Source organism: Neoarius graeffei, chromosome 9 (assembly GCF_027579695.1).
Source record: "Neoarius graeffei isolate fNeoGra1 chromosome 9, fNeoGra1.pri, whole genome shotgun sequence".
NCBI classification, from domain to species: Eukaryota; Metazoa; Chordata; class Actinopteri; order Siluriformes; family Ariidae; genus Neoarius; species Neoarius graeffei.
The window spans coordinates 75,596,379-75,613,139 of NC_083577.1; the positions used below are offsets into that span (position 1 = coordinate 75,596,379).

A 16,761-nucleotide genomic window follows, 5' to 3' on the forward strand; every position below is an offset into this window, starting at 1 on the left:
TTGCAACGGCCAAAAGATCGCCAAGGTGTCGATAATTGTAGCCGTTGCTCGAAAGATAAATCTATGTAAAACAAATTTTTAATAAAAACTAAAAAGTTTTGTTAACTTAATACCACATACCGATCATTTATTTATTTAATTATTTATTTAAATAATCTGCATGTCGATAATTGTAGACAAAGGTGTCACGTGATCTGATACGCCAAGTATTCAGGAATCAACTCTCCCCCCAGTGGAAGTCTGAGTAATTATTCATGCACAATTTACATACTGAAAGTCTTTTCAACTTTTGCAACGGCCAAAAGATCGCTAAGGTGTCGATAACTGTAGCCGCCGCTCTAAATATAAGTCTAAGTAAAACAATTTTTAAATAAAAACTAAAGTTTTGTTAAGTTAATACCACATACCATTCATTCATTTATTTATTCAAATAATCATCTGCATGTCGATAATTGTAGACAAAGGCGTCACGTGATCTGATACGCCAAGTATTCAGGAATCAACTCTCTCCCCAGTGGAAATCTGAGTAATTATTCATGCACAATTTACATACTGAAAGTCTTTTTGACTTTTGCAACGGCCAAAAGATCGCTAAGGTGTCGATAATTGTAGCCGTTGCTCGAAAGATAAATCTATGTAAAACAAATTTTTAATAAAAACTAAAAAGTTTTGTTAACTTAATACCACATACCGATCATTTATTTATTTAATTATTTATTTAAATAATCTGCATGTCGATAATTGTAGACAAAGGTGTCACGTGATCTGATACGCCAAGTATTCAGGAATCAACTCTCCCCCCAGTGGAAGTCTGAGTAATTATTCATGCACAATTTACATACTGAAAGTCTTTTCGACTTTTGCAACGGCCAAAAGATCGCTAAGGTGTCGATAACTGTAGCCGCCGCTCTAAATATAAGTCTAAGTAAAACAATTTTTAAATAAAAACTAAAGTTTTGTTAAGTTAATACCACATACCATTCATTCATTTATTTATTCAAATAATCATCTGCATGTCGATAATTGTAGACAAAGGTGTCACGTGATCTGATACGCCAAGTATTCAGGAATCAACTCTTTTTTTTTTTCCCCCCCCAGTGGAAGTCTGAGTAATTATTCATGCACAATTTACATACTGAAAGTCTTTTCGATTTTTGCAACGGCCAAAAGATCGCTAAGGTGTCGATAATTGTAGCCGTTGCTCGAAAGATACATCTATGTAAAACAAATTTTTAATAAAAACTAAAAAGTTTTGTTAACTTAATACCACATACCGATCATTTATTTATTTATTTATTTAAATAATCTGCATGTCGATAATTGTAGACAAAGGTGTCACGTGATCTGATACGCCAAGTATTCAGGAATCAACTCTCCCCCCAGTGGGAAAAAAATTAATAGTAGTAGTAATAAAAGAAAAATTATGTTTTACTGTACTGAGAGGATAGTGTGCCTTTGGTTTTATGATATTTACACAACATTTTCAGATCTATTTTTTTTAACTAATTGAGGAATAATTTGTTTTTATCTTAAATGAAGTAATGCACTGACTATTAAAAATTTTATATTATTTCTCAGTACCTACACTGTATTTAAGCAGATTTGTCTGATGATAATAATAATAATAATAATAATAATAATGTGTTCCTTGTGTTATTTCATTTTTAATTTCACAATAAAAAGCAGCTTATTTTATCTTTTATCTCTCGACACACTACAATAAAATATTTATGATGATGATGATGATGTTGGTGAAGGGAGTGAAACTGTGTTGTGAAACTCGCCCTGCGGCGCGGGATGAATGCGCTGCTGTTTTGCTAAATGCTACATTATACTGTAAAATGCGCGCGCGTGTGTGTGTGTGCGCATGTGTATGTGCGCGTGTGTATGTGTCTGTGCGCATGTGTGTGCGCGCGTGCAGGAGGCTCGGACTCTGACTGGCTGCTCTCGCGAGCAGGAGAAAGTTAAAGTATTCGCCCCCCTGACAGCTCCGACACTCGGTTCGAACCCGCGCGCGCGCCTCTCAGACACTGCCGCTATGATTGTTTCCGCTCGCGCCGGCCGTTTATCAACCGCTTCCCGTCGCTTTCGGCACAATTCGCGCTTTTCACCGCGTAAACCGAGTCGGAGTGGAAATCTCTGCTCACCTCGTCTCCTCCACAGCCAGCCGCTTTTTCCACGACGCGCCAAAACGACGCACTTTAATTTCCGTCCGAGCGAAAAGCTTCACCCGCGGACAGATTCCGCCATACTGGATTTCTGGCGGAACCGATCACGTGACGCCTCCCTGCGTTTCCTCCAGGGGGCGGGGTCTATCCAGGGGCGGGGCTTTAGGAGTCAGTCCAGCCCTGTGGCGCAGAGAGACTTCTCTAGAATAAGAGTTTAATCCAGTCACATGCACTATCAGGCAGCTCCTCAGGTTCCATGTCTGTGCTTTTTTTTCTTCCCCATTTAATGAAATGAAAAAGAAGATTTTCATGATGTTTGTTTCATTTTCATTTAGTTTCCTCGGTGATGCATTTAAAAGTGGTGCACTTGGTTTTGCTTCGCAGCAAGACGGGTCTGGGCTCTGGGTTCGAATCTCATGGTCGAAGGGGGCCTTTCTGTGTGGAGAAAAGTTCTGTCTGTGCCGGCTTCCTACACAGTTCAAAGACATGCAGATTAGGTAAAAAAAATACCTAGCCTCTGCATGGTGGTGTAGTGGTTAGCACTGTCAGCTCGCAGCAAGAAGGTTCTGGGTTCGAGCCCAGTGGCCAACGAGGGCCTTTCTGTGTAGAGTTTGCATGTTCTCTCTTACCCCTTTTCCACCAAATCAGTTTCGGGGCTGGTGCTGGTTCACAACTTGTTCAACTTGCGAGCCAGCTGAGAACCAGTTTGCTTTTCCATAGCTCGCGGTGCTAAGGGAAGCCACGTCATTACGTCGTTGTATACGTCAGTTACGTTGCTACGTTTGCATAAACCTTGGCACAAATATCGAAGCACAAACAGCACGGAAGAAGCAGCAGCAGCAACAACAGCAATAATAATAATAATGGATGACTTCGCGTTTGTACAGCTGCTGCTTCCCGTCTCTTAAAAATGGCGATCTTTCGCGGTCTTGTTATTGTTGTTGGTCTTAACAAACACACACACACACCCCACTGACGTAAGCGGTTCTTTCCTCTGGCCCAGCAGAGAGTTGGTGCTAGCCTGGAACCGGTTTTTCTGGCCCCAGAGCCAGTTCTTTGTCAGTGGAAACAGAAAACCCGGTTCCAAACTAAGCACTGGCCCCAAACCAGCCCTGGAACTGCTTTGGTGGAAAAGGGGCACCTGTTTCCCCCAAAGACATCCAGGTTAGGCTAATTGGTGGCTCTAAACTGACCGTAAGTGTGAATGTGAGTGGTTGTTTGTCTCTATTGGGGGGGTGTTAGACCAAAAAATTTTTTCTACCCCCTCTAAAATATGGAGATGATCTATCTAAGTATGGAAATACCAATATTTGGCCAACTGAAAAATGCTAACCCTCCTGTACATACCCTCTGAAGTTAATAACCCCTCCAAATAGTCAAAAACTGCCTTTTTCACTAATTCCTTAATGGAAATAACTCTTAAATATAACATCAAAAATCACAGTAATAACATTTATTTCTCACAAAAAGAGTTGTTTAAGGCACTGGAAATGTTTCAGATGCAACAGATAAGGCTAAGTGGCAGAAATTGTGTCTGAAATGTCCATTTTGACAATCAGTAGAGAATTACATAGTTTGCACTGATTTGTCAGTGATTATTTACCTGCAAGAATACAAATAATGACTATTTAATACACTGGGAGATATAATTCAGATATGAATCATTTGTACATACTGGTTCTTAAAACTAAATTAGTAACCTTAAGTAATGATCCTTTGTGCTTAAAAATAGTTCATATTTGAGGTATTACTGAAGAGTGTGACATTCATCAATAACTTTAAAACTTGCTGAAAAAGAGCAGAATTACCATATGTTTAATTTACTTGAATGTAAGGTTACTTACTGTACCACTAAGCTTATTACCTTAAAATAATGATCATCTGCACTGAAAATGTTGTAGTCGTACCTAGTGGCATACCTGAAGAGGTTCGCATTCATCGATAACTTTAAAACACATTAAAAAAAGCAGCATTCTAATATCAAACAGCACTGTAATGTATTTTGTCATATTGTAAGAATGGAAACTTTCAGAGGGTATGTACAGGGAGGTTAACAAGGTTCAATTTAATAAAATTTGACATTTTCCCACATAGATGGACCAGCTCCATATGTCTAGGGGGGTAAAACATGGAAAAGTCAAAATTCTTAAAATAACAACCCACCCCACCCCACCCCCCATCTCTATGTGTCAGCCCTGCGATGATCTGGCAATTTGTCCAGGGTGTGCCCTGCATCTCACCCATAGTCAGCTGGGATAGGCTCCAGCTCACCTGCAACCCTGTACAGGATAAGTGCTACAGATAATGGATGGATGGATGGATGGATACCCAGCCACTGGGGTTGTACAAGCCAGTGCATACTTAGTGCCTGGATAGATTAGAGAGGTTTGCATCAGGAAGGGCATCTGGTGTAAAACCTATGTGGAACAGATCTGCTGTAGTGACCCTTAATGGGAACAGCTAAAAGAAGAAGAAGAGGAGTGATGCATCTAAAAACGTTAGCACTGTCACCTCAAAACAAACAGGTTCTGGGGCCTTTCTCTTTGGAGTTTGATGGTATCATGGCCTAACTGTTTGTGAAGCAGCTTTGGGACCAAAAGGTTGCTGGTTCGATTCCCTGAAGTGCCTTTAAGCAAGGCACCGAACCCCCTAACTGCTCCCCATGCTGCTCTGGGTATGTTGTACATTGATCTGGATAAGAGCATCTGCAAAATGCCTGTAATGTAATGTTTGCAACATCTGCAACTGTCCAGGGCATACCTCTCATCCGAAGTCAGTTGGGACTGGCTCCAGCTCACCCATTATCCTCAGTAGGATGAGCGGTGTAGACAGTGGATGGAAGTATTCATCGTTTCATTGAATCATTCATCTTCAGTACCCACTTTATCCTGGTCTTGGCGGATCTGGAGCTGAGCCCGGAAGCACTGGGCCTCAGAGAGGAACACAGCCTGCATGAGATGGACACCAATCCATCTCAGGGCAACATATACATGCACATTCACCCCAAGGGGCAATTTGAATGAACAGTGCATCCTGCAGACACATTTTTGGGAGGTGGAAGGAAATCAGAAAACCTGTAGGAAACACAGGAAAAACCTACCCACAGATATTACACAGCAAATACATGCTAGTGCATCTCAAACAATGAGAATATTGTCGAAAAAGTTCAATATTTTCCATCATTTATTTAAGAAAGTGAAAATTTAATATAATCTCGACTCAGTACACATAAACTAAAATGTTTCAAGCCTTTTTCTTTTTTAATTTTGATAATTATGGCCTACAATGCAAAAAAACCACATCTCAAAATATTTCATTTCAAGTTTGAATAAAACAGTATAAATACCATGTATCTCTCCGTCTAGTTCAGTACATGCAACCACAATCATGGGGAAGACTGTTGACTTGACAGTTGTCCAGAAGACCATCATCGACACGCTCAGTAAGCCACGGAAGGTCATTGCTGAAAAGGCTGGCTGGAAAAGGTGCACAAGCAAAAGGGATGGCCGCAGCCTTGAGAGGATTGTCAAGAAAAGTTGATTCAATTACTCGAGAGAGCTTCACAAGGAGTGGACTGAGGCTGGCATTAGTGCATCAAGAGCCACCACACACAGACATCTTAGGAAAGGGGCTACAGCTGTCGCATTCCAAATATCAGGCCACTCCTGAACCAGAGACAATGTCAGCAGCATCTTACCTGGGCTAAGGAGAGAAAGAACTGGACTGTTGCTCAGTGGTCCAAAGTCCTCTTCAGATAAAGTAAATTTTGCATTTTATTTAAGGTCCTAGAGTCTGGAGGAAGAGTGGCAAGGAACATTATCCAAGGTATTTGAAGTCCAGTGTGAAGTTTCCGCAGTCTGTGATGATTTGGGGTGCCATGTCATCTGCTGGTGTTGGTCCACTGTGTTTTATCAAGTCCAAATTCAATGCAGCCATCTACCAGGAGATTTCAGAGCACTTCATGCTATCATCTGCTGATAAGCTTTCTGGAGATGCTGATTTCCTTTTCCAGCAGGACTTAGCACCTGCCCACAGTGCCAAAACTACGACCAAATGGTTTGCTGACCATGACATTACTGTGCTCGATTGGCCAACCATCTCGCCTGACCTGAACCCCAGAGAGAATATCTGGGGTATTGTCAAAAGGAAGATTCGAAACACCCAACCCAAAAATACAGATGAGCTGAAGGCTGCTATCAAAGCAAGCTGGGCTTCAATAACACCAGCAGTGCCACACATTTCTATATTGTAAATCCTTTTTTGATTGATCTTAGGAAATATTCTAATAATTTGAAATACTGGATTTCTGATTTTCATAAGCTATAAGCCATCTCATCTCATCTCTAGCCGCTTTATCCTGTTCTACAGGGTCGCAGGCAAGCTGGAGCCTATCCCAGCTGACTACGGGCGAAAGGCGGGGTACACCCTGGACAAGTCGCCAGGTCATCACAGGGCTGACACATAGACACAGACAACCATTCACACTCACATTCACACCTACGGTCAATTTAGAGTCACCAGTTAACCTAACCTGCATGTCTTTGGACTGTGGGGGAAACCGGAGCACCCGGAGGAAACCCACGCGGACACGGGGAGAACATGCAAACTCCGCACAGAAAGGCCCTCGCCGGCCACGGGGCTCGAACCCAGACCTTCCTGCTGTGAGGCGGCAGCGCTAACCACTACACCACCGTGCCGCCTGCTATAAGCCATAATCATCAAAATTAAAACAAAATAAAAGGCTTGAAATAGGAAAAAAATTTAACCTTTTCATGATATTCTAATTATTTGAGAAGCACTAGTATGTATAAATATTATATACCGAAATATACCAAAAATTTGCCTGCAAATTGTAATATATTACAGGTATAACTGCATTCACCAATGTTTTTACCTATGCTAAATAAAGCCTGATAAACCTAATCTCTGTTGTGTGTTAAATGCTATATTACATATTTAGTATTTTCAAAGGTCATTAGGCTCCCTGTTTTAGGATTACTAATGTCTGCGTACTATCATGATGATTAGATTCATTTTAATCTGCCTCAGGTGTGCAGAAACACATTGGTATACTGAGGGTCAAGCAATATTATAAATAATAATATTTAATATCTTTTCTGGATGACCTGTGTATTTATCTGAATAATTCTGTTATGCATGTCTAGCGTGTGAGACCAAGGAGGATATTTCCCGATATATGAAATCCCAGACAGCCCTGTGGCACAGTGGGTAGCCTTGCTGCTTCACAGCTCCAGGGTCCACAGTTTGATCTTGAGCTTGGGTTTGTGTCTGTGTGGAGTTTTATATGATCTCCCCATGTCCATGTGGGGTTCCTCTAGGTTCTCTTCCCAAAAACATTCATATTGCCTCTAGGTGTGAATAGTGAATGTGTCTGCAAGGTGATTGACATCCCATTTTGGATATACAGTGTCTTGTAAAAGTATTCATCCCCCTTGGTGTTTGTTCTGTTTTGTCGCATTACAAGCTGGAATTAAAATGGGTTTCTGGAGGGTTAGCACCATTTGATTTACACAACATGACTACCACTTTAAAGGTGAAAATTGTTGTTTTAATGTGACACAAGCAATAATTAAGATAAAAAAAACAGAAATCTGGAGTGTGCATAAGTATTCACCCCCACCAAAGTCAATACTTTGTAGAGCCACCTTTTGGTACAATTACAGCTGCAAGTCTCTTGGGGTATGTCTTTATTAGCTTCACACATCTAGCCACTGGAATTTTTGCCCATTCCTCAAGGCAAAACTGCTCCAACTCTTTCAAGTTAGATGGGTTGTGTTGGTGTGCAGCAATCTTCAAGTTACGCCACAGATTCTCAATTGGATTGAGGTCTGGGCTTTGAAGAGGCCTTTCAAGACATTTAAATGTTTCCCTTTAAATCACTCCAGTGAAGCTTTAGCAGTATGTTTAGGGTCATTGTCTTGCTGGAATGTGAACCTTTGTCCCAGTTTCAAACCTCTGGCCAACTCAAACAGGTTTTCCTCCAGAATTGCCCTGTATTTAGTGCCATCCATCTTTCCTTCAGTCCTGACCAGCTTTCCTGTCCCTGCAGATGAAAAACATCCCCACAGCATGATGCTGCCACCACCATGCTTCACTGTAGGAATGGTGTTCTCAGGGTGTTGGGTTTGCGCCACACATGGCGTTTCCCATGATGGCCAAAAAGTTCAATTTTAGTCTAATTTGACCAGATAATTTTCTTCCATGTGTTTGGGGAGTTTGCCATATGCTGTTGGGCAAACTCCAAATGTGTTTTCTTAAGCAATGGCTTTTTTCTGGCCACTCTTCCATAAAGCCCCGCTCTGTGGCATGTACAGCTTAAAGTAGTCCTATGGACAGATACTCCCATCTCCTCTGTGAATCTTTGCAGCTCCTTCAGTGTTCTCTTTGGTGTCTTTGTTGCATCTCTGATTAATGCTCTCCTTGCCCGGTTTGTGAGTTTTGGTGGGTGGCCTTCTCTTGTCAGGTTTGTAGTGGTGCCATATTCTTTTATTTTTGCTATAATGGATTTAATGGTGCTCCCTGAGATATTAAAAGTTTGGGATATTTTTTATGACCCAACCCTGATCCATACTTCTCCACAACTTTGTCTCTGACCTGTTTGGAGGCTCCTTGGTTTTCATGTTGCTTGCTTAGTAGTGTTGCAGAGTCAGGGTCCTTCCATAACAGGTTGATTTATTTATACAGACATCATATGACAGATCATGTGACACTTTGATTGCACACAGGTGGATCTTAATCAACTAATTATATGACTTATGAAGTGGACCAGCTCTTATTTAGGGGTTTCATATGAAAGGGGATGAATACCCATGCACACTCCAGATTTCTGGGTTTGTTTGTTTTTTTCATCTTCATTATTGTGTGTGTCACAATAAAATAAATAAATAAATAAATGAAAAAAATTTCACATTTAAAGCAGTAGGCATGTTGTGTAAATCAAATGGTGCTAACCCTCCAAAAATCCATTTTAATTCCAGCTTGTAATGCAACAAAACACCAAGGGGGATGAATACTTTTGCAAGACACTGTATTCCTATGCAGTGTTCCCAGGATAGGCCCCTGAATCCACAGCGATCCTGACCAGGATAAAGCACTTACTGAAGAAAAATGGATGTGAAATCTCAGTTGTACATGATGATATTGTTGTTAAATATTCTGAAGCATGTCATGTATCAAACAAAACAAAAAGGTGTGGACCTCTAAAACATGCATAAATGCAATATTCCTTGAAAAGTAGTCTTCGTATTTTTAATCTCTTATTTAATGTCCATTTCTTACTCCAATGCAAGCAAGACAAAATTTTTGTTATTAGCAGTACATGCGTGTGCTGCTCTCTGGGCACGGCAGGCTTTTCCATTAAGCTGCCATCACACTGGCTAAGTGACAATGATAATTTTCTTGCAAATTTAATTGGTTTAATTATTGTCTGTGAAAGCGCCAACAAATAATAAATGGACCACTCAGGCTAACAGGTCAAGTTCACTGAACAAAAAACCCCCAACCTTGTCACTGAAAAGATAAACAATATGCATTCGAAAGTATGGAGACAATCATCTTTTCCTTTTTCAGTTGAGTTATTTTTCTCAGTCGTTCTTATCTCCAAGACAGAACATGCTGCAGTGAAGTGATAAAAGAAATTCACTCACCTGCTGATAAAGTTAGACTCGCTGGTGGTGAAAGCTGACTAAGTGAACTGCACTGGTCGAGTGGAAATGACTGCAGCTGTGTAAAGCTGTGCAAATGTCACATACACAGCCTGAACAGAGCAGCTGATGCTACACACACACACACTCATTCATCATACAAATGTACACACATGCTCCAGTGTGTACAGACATGCCACTATTCAGTGTTCAGGTCAGTAAGTTGTGGCATGACATGCCTCATCTGTTCAGTGGTTCAGTTGTGAGTTTGAATCTCAGAACAATCAGAGTGCCACTGTTAGACTTTTGAGCAAAGCCGTTAAAGCTATACGGCCTTTCGATTTCATAAAATCAGTGAAATTGAGCTCCCTCTGAAAGTTGGTCATTGTGATAGATGTTTATTTCTCATCTCAGGTCATTATCTCTAGCCGCTTTATCCTGTTCTACAGGGTCGCAGGCAAGCTGGAGCCTATCCCAGCTGACTACGTGCGAAAGGCGGGGTACACCCTGGACAAGTCGCCAGGTCATCGCAGGGCTGACACAGAGACAAACAACCATTCACACTCACACTCACACCTACGGTCAATTTAGAGTCACCAGTTAACCTAACCTGCATGTCTTTGGGGGAAACCGGAGCACCCGGAGGAAACCCACGCGGACATGGGGAGAACATGCAAACTCCGCACAGAAAGGCCCTCGCCGGCCACGGGGCTCAAACCCAGACCTTCTTGCTGTGAGGCGACAGCGCTAACCACTACACCACCGTGCCACCCATGTTTATTTCTCATCTCATCTCATTATCTCTAGCCGCTTTATCCTGTTCTACAGGGTCGCAGGCAAGCTGGAGCCTATCCCAGCTGACTACGGGCGAAAGGCAGGGTACACCCTGGACAAGTCGCCAGGTCATCACAGGGCTGACATATAGACACAGACAACCATTCACACTCACATTCACACCTACGGTCAATTTAGAGTCACCAGTTAACCTAACCTGCATGTCTTTGGACTGTGGGGGAAACCGGAGCACCCGGAGGAAACCCACGCGGACACGGGGAGAACATGCAAACTCCGCACAGAAAGGCCCTCGCCGGCCACGGGGCTCGAACCCAGGACCTTCTTGCTGTGAGGCGACAGCGCTAACCACTACACCACCGTGCCGCCCATGTTTATTTCTGTAATATCTAAAAAAATTAAAAAACAGGCCATTCTGTGACTGGGAAGTGATTTAATTTGACGGGATTCCTGAGCAAATAACGTGCATGAAATCCCTCGCTTCGTGCAGTCAAGCAGACAGAGGAAGTTCGTGTGTGCATGCGCAGGTTTACCTTCTTCTTTTGGGTTTTACAGCAGCTGGCATGCAGTGTTGCATTACCGCCATCTACAGGTTTACCTTGACCGTGCACTGACAGTTACATCATTCTGTTGCTAAACGAACAGCTAATTATACCAAGGTGCTCGCTGAGCGCCGATATTTAGGGCCTGAGCACCGTAGGTGCAAAGCCCTATTGTTGTCTGCATGTTTTCTACTTCTTCTTCTTCTTATTTTTTCTCCACGTACCAACTTGTTTTTGAGGCACTTGTGATGCTTGAAAACTCAAGAATTTTTGGCACACTGATCAAATGTGCATAAAATCACAAAGTTACATTGAGCAAGGGATTGGGCGTGGTCCCAGAGCTCTATAGCGCCCCCGAGGACAAGCTATGGTTGAGATGAAGTTGTTTGGATGGGCACAAGATTTGGTGTGATCAATACTCTTGTGATACAGGACAAAATTCACTTGATTGTATTTGACTCCGCCCAACAGGAAGTCAGCCATGCTGGATAGAATGTGGGATTTTTAAACTTTCCCGTGTTGTTTTGAGGGTCTTCTCATCTCATCTCATTATCTCTAGCCGCTTTATCCTTCTACAGGGTCGCAGGCAAGCTGGAGCCTATCCCAGCTGACTACGGGCAAAAGGCGGGGTACACCATGGACAAGTCGCCAGGTCATCACAGGGCTGACACATAGACACAGACAACCATTTACACTCACATTCACACCTACGGTCAATTTAGAGTCACCAGTTAACCTAACCTGCATGTCTTTGGACTGTGGGGGAAACCGGAGCACCCGGAGGAAACCCACGCAGACACGGGGAGAACATGCAAACTCCGCACAGAAAGGCCCTCGCCGGCCCCGGGGCTTGAACCCGGACCTTCTTGCTGTGAGGCGACAGCGCTAACCACTACACCACCGTGCCGCCCCGTTTTGAGGGTCTTACGATGGCTAAAAACTCATGGAACTTTGCACATGCATTTTTCCGATGATATAATTTGAACTAATATGGTAAATCAGGGGCGGCACGGTGGTGTAGTGGTTAGCGCTGTCGCCTCACAGCAAGAAGGTCCAGGTTCGAGCCCCGTGGCCGGCGAGGGCCTTTCTGTGTGGAGTTTGCATGTTCTCCCCGTGTCCGCGTGGGTTTCCTCCGGGTGCTCCGGTTTCCCCCACAGTCCAAAGACATGCAGGTTAGGTTAACTGGTGACTCTAAATTGAGCGTAGGTGTGAATGTGAGTGTGAATGGTTGTCTGTGTCTATGTGTCAGCCCTGTGATGACCTGGCGACTTGTCCATGGTGTACCCCGCCTTTCGCCCATAGTCAGCTGGGATAGGCTCCAGCTTGCCTGCGACCCTCTAGAAGGATAAAGCGGCTAGAGATAATGAGATGAGATGAGATGGTAAATCAGTCTAAGTGGGTGGGCTTCATTAACTACATAGCGCCCTCTAGTTCAAAAATACAGATTTGACATCTTGGAAATATTCGAAAACTCAGGAAATTTTGTGCACTCGTGAAAATAAGGCAAAAGTTTATTACTCCTAGGTTATTTGCCTTGGATGAGGCTAGAAGGCATCATAGCACTGAGAAGGCATCATAGCACTGAGTGGAAGGGCCTTTTATCACCACTAGTGGCTATATTTTTTAGTTTAGTCCTGTGTTTCCTTTCCTTCGCAACGTAACGTCTTTTCTTCTCGATTTCCGCTACTGTAGTCGGTCTTTCACATTTCATTCATGTCCTCCATTTTCCTCTTCTGTTTTAAATTTGTATCCCACAATGACAATGATAAAACATATGAGATCCTGGTGTATTCCATAAAACCCTGTATGTACATGCACTTCAGTTTTTACCATAGCTGGCTTGACCACAGTTGTAGAGTTTCATTTGAGCTAAACATAACTGGAACGTTGCTGTTTCCGTATTGAATTTGGCAACTGGAGGCAAAGTGAGAGAGAAGAAAAACTTCCAGATGTCGGTGTCCTCATAGATAGTTACAGCCATGATATTAGTACTGCATATTATTTTGGTTTTTTTTCCATACACATGAAAAAAGAGAGCTTGTGGTACCACAGAAACTCAAGTTTCTCCTCTGAGCAAATATTTTATCGGAATTAGCCAAGTGTGTGGAGAATATCACCAAAAATGACAAATAGTGATGTGACTGAAAACTCACTGACCCCAGACTGCTTTTCGGATTTTTCAAGTGTAGGTCATAGAAAGAATTTTCCCTGACATCCAATTATTTTTGTTGAGTGGACCAAAAGCGACTGAATTTGAATCACAGACTTCCAATTTTATTAAAATTTTTTAAATAGAAGAATTAATGAATTTATCTCCACGTGGTCCTAAATTCTCCGCTATTTTTTCCTGCTTCACCATGACGGAATACAAGATACTACGTCATGCATCACGTGATGGGCTTTCCCTGTTTGCGCAAGGCATTGTGGGATACAAATTTGAAACAGGAGAGGAAAATGGAGGACGTGAGTGTGTAAATGAAACGTGAAAGACCGACTACAGTAACGGAAAGTGAGAAGAAAAGACGTGATGTTATATCCAAAGGAAAGGAAACGCAGGACCAAACTAATAAATATCGGCGGTCAGCGAGCACCTCGGTGTGATCAGCTATTCGTTTAGCGACAGAATGATGGAACCGTCAGTGCACGGTCAAAGGTAAACCTGTAGATGGCGGTAATGCAACACTGTGGATGCCAGCTGCCGTAAAACCCAAAAGAAGAAGAAGGTAAACCTGCGCATGCATACACGGACTTCCTCTGTCTGCTTGACAGCGTGAAGTGAGAGATTTCATGCACGGCACAGTGGTGTAAATGGTTAGCACTGTCGCCTTGCAGCAAGAAGGTTCTGGGTTCGAGCCCAGCGGCTGACGAGGGCCTTTCTGTGTGGAGTTTGCATGTTCTCCCGTGTCTGCGTGGGTTTCCTCCGGGTGCTCCGGTTTCCCCCCACGGTCCAAAAACATGCGGTTAGGTTAATATGGGACGGCCTTGGGCTGAGGTGCCCTTGAGCGAGGCATCTAACTCCCAACTGCTCCCCGGGCGCTGTTAGCATGGTTGTCCACTGCTCTGGGTATGTGTGTGTGCTCATTGCTCACGTGTGTGTTCACTACTTCAGATGGGTTAAATGCAGAGAGGAATTTCACAAGTGTGTGATGAATAGAGTTGTGCTTTCTTTCTTTCATTCAGGAATCCCTCAAATTAAATAACTTCCCAGCCACAGAATGGCCTGTTGTTGTTTTTTTTTTTAGATATTACAGAAATAATCATGAGCGGCACGGTGGTGTAGTGGTTAGCGCTGTCGCCTCACAGCAAGAAGGTCCGGGTTGGAGCCCCGTGGCTGGCGAGGGCCTTTCTGTGCGGAGTTTGCATGTTCTCCCCGTGTCCGCGTGGGTTTCCTCCGGGTGCTCCGGTTTCCCCCACAGTCCAAAGACATGCAGGTTAGGTTAACTGGTGACTCTAAATTGACCGTAGGTGTGAATGTGAGTGTGAATGGTTGTCTGTGTCTATGTGTCAGCCCTGTGATGACCTGGCGACTTGTCCAGGGTGTACCCCGCCTTTCGCCCGTAGTCAGCTGGGATAGGCTCCAGCTTGCCTGCGACCCTGTAGAAGGATAAAGCGGCTACAGATAATGAGATGAGATGAGAAATAAACATCTATTACAAATTTCAGAGGGAACTAAATTTCACTGATTTTATAAAATCGAAAGGCCGTCGAGCTTTAATGATGTTTGTAAGTACATATGTGATGACTGTAGCCATTTACTACATGTAGCCCTAATCTATACGTCAAACAGTATATTCTAAAGGGAGAACAAATTAATATAGTTCATGTACATTAATTTCTTTCCCAACCAAAAATACCAACCGTTTTGTCTAGTTTTATCTCTTCAGTTGGTGATTAAGACACACACACATACACACACACACACACACAAAACTACAGAGCTAAACAGTGCATGTGATCAGGGAATAAGGGAGATTGTTGTTGAGGGCAGGAGCTCTGCGTCTTCGCTCTGCTCCAGGTGCTAATTAGATTACACTAAATGTAGGATTTGTTTACAGTCTAAAAATGAGCCTGTCACTTTTCAAAAAGCACACAGGGCTTTAAGGATCCGGCTGGTATTTGTCACTGTAATTAAGCAGAGTGACTCTGCTTTCTCCAGTGAGAGCACACAGCGTTCCCCACGCCTGAGACGCCTCTGCTTAATAATATCACTGCAGATAGATGAATCTATGAGCTACGAGAAGTCAGAATGTACATGGAGCCATGACAGATGGCAAAACACATTCAACCTCGTGTCAAAAGTAAAGGCGGGGGGAAACAACATGCACATTGTCGAGTGATGAGAGAAGCAGATAAAGGTTTACACTTTTGAACTTATCTCTATTTAGCAAGACTGAAAGAGTCACTGTTCGGTTGGGATTTAGATGAGGGTTGCAGTGTGATAACACTGGTGCTTGAAAGTTTGTGAACCCTTTAGACTTTTCTATATTTCTGCATCAGTATGACCTAAAACATCATCAGATTTTCACACAAGTCCTAAAAGTAGATAAAGAGAACCCAGTTAAACAAATGAGACAAAAATATTATACTTAGTCATTTATTTGTTGAGGAAAATGATCCAATATTACATATCTGTGAGTGGCAAAAGTATATGAACCTTTGCTTTCAGTATCTGGTGTGACCCCCTAGTGCAGCAATAACTGCAACTAAACGTTTCCGGTAACTGTTGATCAGTCCTGCACACCGGCTTGGAGGAATTTTAGCCCATTCCTCCGTACAGAACAGCTTCAACTCTGGGATGTTGGTGGGTTTCCTCACATGAACTGCTTGCTTCAGGTCCTTCCACAACATTTCGATTGGATTAAGGTCAGGACTTTGACTTGGCCATTCCAAAACATTAACTTTATTCTTCTTTAACCATTCTTTGGTAGAACGACTTATGTGCTTAGGGTCGTTGTCTTGCTGCATGACCCACCTTCTCTTGAGATTCAGTTCATGGACAGATGTCCTGACATTTTCCTTTAGAATTCGCTGGTATAATTCAGAATTCATTGTTCCATCAATGACGGCAAGCCGTCCTGGCCCAGATGCAGCAAAACAGGCCCAAACCATGATACTACCACCACCATGTTTCACAGATGGGATAAGGTTCTTATGCTGGAAAGCAGTGTTTTCCTTTCTCCAAACATAACGCTTCTCATTTAAACCAAAAAGTTCTATTTTGGTCTCATCTGTCCACAAAACATTTTTCCAATAGCCTTCTGGCTTGTCTACGTGATCTTGAGCAAACTGCAGATGAGCAGCAATGTTCTTTTTGGAGAGCAGTGGCTTTCTCCTTGCAACCCTGCCATACACACCATTGTTGTTCAGTGTTCTCCTGATGGTGGACTCATGAACATTAACATTAGCCAACGTGAGAGAGGCCTTCAGTTGCTTAGAAGTTACCCTGGGGTCCTTTGTGACCTCGTCGATTATTACACGCCTTGCTTTTGGAGTGATCTTTGTTGGTCGACCACTCCTGGTCTTGAATTTCCTCCATTTGTACACAATCAGTCTGACTGTGGATTGGTGGAGTCCAAACTCTTTAGAGGTGGTTTT

General features: G+C 42.9%; 1 protein-coding gene across 1 annotated transcript in view; it reads right to left on the reverse strand.

Moving 5' to 3' along the window:
* The window catches only part of hdac4 (histone deacetylase 4), a 588,646-nt gene extending 586,383 nt beyond the window's left edge, over positions 1-2,263 (reverse strand). Inside the window, exon 1 of the mRNA XM_060930285.1 lies at positions 2,148-2,263. The gene's annotated coding sequence lies outside the window, so the exon portion shown is untranslated. The remainder of the gene's footprint in view (positions 1-2,147) is intronic.
* Positions 2,264-16,761: the final 14,498 nt, after the last annotated feature.